Source organism: Marmota marmota, unplaced genomic scaffold (assembly GCF_001458135.2).
Source record: "Marmota marmota marmota unplaced genomic scaffold, marMar, whole genome shotgun sequence".
Lineage (NCBI taxonomy): Eukaryota > Metazoa > Chordata > Mammalia > Rodentia > Sciuridae > Marmota > Marmota marmota.
Genome location: NW_026007004.1, coordinates 96,947 through 101,528, shown reverse-complemented (window position 1 = coordinate 101,528; position 4,582 = coordinate 96,947). Strand labels below are relative to the sequence as shown.

Genomic DNA, 4,582 nt, shown 5'->3' with positions numbered 1-4,582 from the left:
GGGACAGGGTTAGTTTATAGTATCTTATAATTACTGGGTTGCAGAGGGGTCTAGGAGTCCATGACACATACTATCTATCATATAATCCAATAAGTATAACAAACATTAAATTGTAAGTTATTAAGTAGAACAAAAAAGGTCTACAAAATCAAAATATATAATGAAATAAAAAATGTGGGGGCATAAATGCTCCTATAGTATATCTGTTTCTTTTTACCATCATCATTTTACATGTTTCTGGTTACACTTTTCTACTGGGTATCCAAGACTCAAAATGTGGTCCTATATTGGTATGTTTTTCCTACACTTGAGGTCAGTCTAGTCTCCTCAGTGATGAACGTCATGGAATTCATGAGGAACTTCAAGGTTTCTTCAGTCCAAGAGTCAGGATGGACCTGTAGACCTCGTGGTTTCTCCAGGAAACACTGAGACTATTTCCCCCTTCAGAAACCCTCCTTTTTTACCTGAATATGAACGTTGGCTACTAGGCTCTTGGGTCTTTCTCCTTTCCCTGATTGGGAGCTTGTATAACTCTCCAGAGTTGTATATCGCTTAGGGAGTACTGCAACTGTACAAGGTGAAATGTTAAAGTTGTAATTCAAACTAGGGATATCTGGGCATTATCTTAGTATTCCTAGGTCCTTCCTATAACTCTCTTAATTTTTCCATAATTACAAACAAAAGAATATATACTTACATAAATAATATTCCCCGAATAAAAGTTGATTAAACATATGAAATAATTAATGTAGAGATTATGGCATTATTTACCCAATAGAATGTTTTACTATTGCATGAATCCATTAGCAAAATGAATAGTGGGAGATGTGTGACCTAATAACATCATTGAATGCATGACAAGGTTAATATTAAGAAATTCACACTTTATTTAGTAACAAATTGCATCCGCAATAAAATCTAAATAAAAATGCTCTGTAAAACAGGCATGTTCATCCATGGGACGTGAGAAGCTTTGCAAGTTCAAAGCCAGGCTCCATAACTTTGTGCGGCCCTAAGCAACTTAGGAAACCCTATCTCTAAATAAAAATGAAAAACAAATCTGGGGATGTGGTTTACTGATTAACTGCCCCTAAGTTTAAGTACAAAATAAAAACTAAAAATTTAAAATTTCATATAAATCTTAAGAGACATCTGTAATAATCAATTATGAGAATTATTTTTCTCCAGTTGTGAAAATTGAGAATATTTAGTAATTGTTAATTTACAGTAAAATTATATCCTTTTAGGGATGCATTATTTTATACATGTATTTCCTTATTTCTACAATATCAGCTCAAGATGTTAAGAAAATTTTAAGCAAATGTCAAAAGCAATTACCCATTTTCTACATTTAAATGATTTTTTCCCTCCTAGATCCCAAATATTTCAAGGGATGGTTATAGATAAGAAACTTACTACAATTTTTATATTTGTCAACATGTTTTTGTAAATATTTTGCTGTTATCTAAGTACATACTTTGTAAAAATGCTACTCCACAATTGCTGCATATATGAGGTCAAAAACTGAAAAAAATGTCTGAAATTTGAATACAGTCGTGGACACATTCTTTGGGTTTCTATATGCTATAAATCCTCCAGTGTTTTAAAAAATGTTTGATCAATGGCCAAAAGTTTTCAAAAATTTTTCCACATGTCCTCTCACTTGTATGAATTCTGAGATGCTGAGTAGGGTGTGAAAAACCATTGGAGACTCTGTCACCTATTTTACACTTGTATAATTAATGTGCTATCATATCTCTGGTGTGAAATAGTGTTGAACTACTGTGAAATAAGGGTTGATTCATCCTTAAAGGCACTGATGCAATGTTTTTGTTTGTAAAACTTCTCTGCAGTATAAAATCTATAATGTTTAGTAAGATGTGATCTTCAATTTTAAAAGGTTTGGTATTCTTCACATTTATAGGACTTCTCTATAGTATGGGTTCTCTGCTGTCGAGTAAGTGATGATTTTTGATTAAAAGCTTTGCCACATTCTCTACATTTGTAGGGCTTCTCTCCAGTATGAAACATTTTGTGTCAATTAAGCTGTGAGATGCTATTAATAGCTTTTCCACATTCTTTACAGGTGTAGGGCTTTTCTCCAGTATGGATTCTCTCGTGTTGAGTAAATGACGATTTTTGATTAAAAGTTTTTCCACATTCTTCACATTTGTAGGGCTTCTCTCCAGTATGAATCCTCTTGTGAGAAGTATGCTGTGAGATGCTATTAAAATCTTTGCCACATTCTTCACATTTGTAGGGCTTCTCTCTAGTAAGAATCCTCTTGTGACAACTAAGATTTGAGATGCTATTAAAACTTTGCCATATTCTTTACAGGTGTAGGTCTTCTCTCCAGTGTGGATTCGCTGGTGCTGAGTATGTGACGATGTTTGACTCAAACTCGTGCCACACACTTTACATTTGTAGGGCTTCTCTCCAGTATGAATCCTGTTGTGGCGATCAAGATGTGAGTTTGTAGCAAAACTTTTGCCACACACTTTACATTTGTAGGGCTTCTCTCCAGTATGAATTTTCTGGTGATTTTTAAGGCTTGGTTTTTGACTAAAAGCTTTGCAAATTTGCTTACATATGTGGGGCATCTCTTCAGTGTGTGTCCACTGATGATAAGTAAGATTGCAGCTTTTATTAGAAGTTTGTCACATTCTTTGCATAACATATCTCCTGTATGAACACTGTGATGTCCAGTAAAGTTCTTGAGTGCATTGCATTCTTCACATTGGTAGGTATTCTCTGCAGAATAAGTTTTTTGTTGTTGAGTAAGTGTTGAAGAATTTTTTAAGGCTTTGCCACACTTTTTAAAATTTACAGGACTTTTCTTCAGTAAAAATCCTCTGATGCTTAAAAAGTTGTAACTTTTCACTAAAAGTTTTTCTGCATTCTTTAATTTTGTAGAGTTTATCACTGTCATAGTATCTGCTGTGTTTAAAGAATATATCAAAGCATCGGCTTCCTCAACATCTTCTAAACTTATAGGGCTCTCTTTCTTTATAAATTTTCTTGAATTGATATAGCTCTGCACTGTGATTCAGAGCCCTCTCACATACCTTACACTTGCCCATTTTGTCTTGACTGAATATTTGGATGAGTAATATTTTTGAGCACTGAAGCAAGACTTTCCTATATTATTCATCTTGGTAAATTTCCTTTAGAAAATGACTAGGAGTTTCTCTATATTCATAATTTTTATCACCAATGTAAATATACTGATAATTACTAAGAGTAGAGACATGGCTAATGGTGTTACTTATAGCATTTCATATAGTACACTTTCCAGAAATCTGTATCAGAATTGTCATTGAGCAATAGTGAGGAAGTAGAAAGCTTTCAACAATTCTTAATATTGTCTTTTGGGCATAAGGAGAAATTACTGTTTTGTTGCAGGAAAATGAACATTTTGTAAAGAAACTCTCAAAATATCACTTTTAGAAACAACTTCTCTGTGCAAATGTTTGACTGGAAGTTTAACACACTGCTACATTTATAATTGGCCAAGTTCAAACCTGATTTCAAATTTTCCACATTAACTTTCACTTCAAAAATGGCTGTGGATATAATCTTAAAGAAATATACATCTCCTCAAAAGTAAGTGGAATAAATTGGTATTTTAGATATTAATTGTTCCTTGTGTGTGTTTTGGCCATAAAACTTTTATCATAAATAGGGACTACTAATTGGATTTGACCATTATAATATGATTTTGAAATTTACTCTCACCTATATTTTCCCATTGTTTTCTTAGTTGTAAATAGTCAAGGTCACACTTTCCATATCTTCCCTCTCTCTCTTTTATTCCCTGCTCTGGTAAAATTTCTCGAGGATAATGAGAAGTCATGGCTGAAATAAATAAAAATAACAATCATGTTAACTTACTGTACTGGGCTGAGTATATTTTGCAAAGATAGGAAATTACAGCAATAAAGAAACATCAGCAGGGGAGTAGGTTATTAAATCTAAGCCCATCGTTACTTCAGAAATATATAAATCAAATAAAAATGTACACAGAAAATTACTTTGAGAACTTTCCAAATCATATTAGTGTTCACAGTATCCAAGATGAGTACATTCCTATGGACAGTAATATAGTAGAGGAAAATGCATTGTGTTACACAAAGCCTTTCCTCCTTCACAATATATGCTAAAAATCTACCAACTTTCTTCTGTTTCATTAAAGAAATATGAAACATGCAAATATTTGGGGACTGCTCAAAAAGGGGTTCCTGCTTACCAACAGAAAAAAACATGGCTAAATGTACTGTAAGAAAAGTAAGTTATGAATTACTCAAAGGGAATAGTAAATTATCATTTAAAAGAAGTTTACTGAACTAAACCAACACAAAAAATATAGAATAAAATGCAGTCAAGATTGTTAATATTCATAAGCAGAAAATGTGTTTAAAGACTTTATTAAATTAAGCTTCAGGATGGAAGATGAAATTAAAACCTTCCACGATAAACAAAAATTAAAAGAATTTGCAGCTAGAAAACCATCTCTTCAAAACATCCTTGGCAAAATATTACAGGAAGAGGAAATGGAAAATAACAATGAAAACCAACAGTGGGA

At 32.8% G+C, this 4,582-nt stretch overlaps 1 long non-coding RNA gene across 1 annotated transcript; it reads right to left on the bottom strand.

Annotated features, from left to right (window-relative positions):
• Positions 1-2,540: 2,540 nt before the first annotated feature.
• Positions 2,541-3,854, bottom strand: LOC125614781. The gene is made up of 2 exons (XR_007345346.1): positions 3,736-3,854; positions 2,541-2,618 (listed from the first exon to the last, which is right to left on the bottom strand). It is a non-coding gene; the product is annotated as an uncharacterized LOC125614781 (long non-coding RNA).
• Between the last annotated feature and the right edge of the window lie 728 nt (positions 3,855-4,582).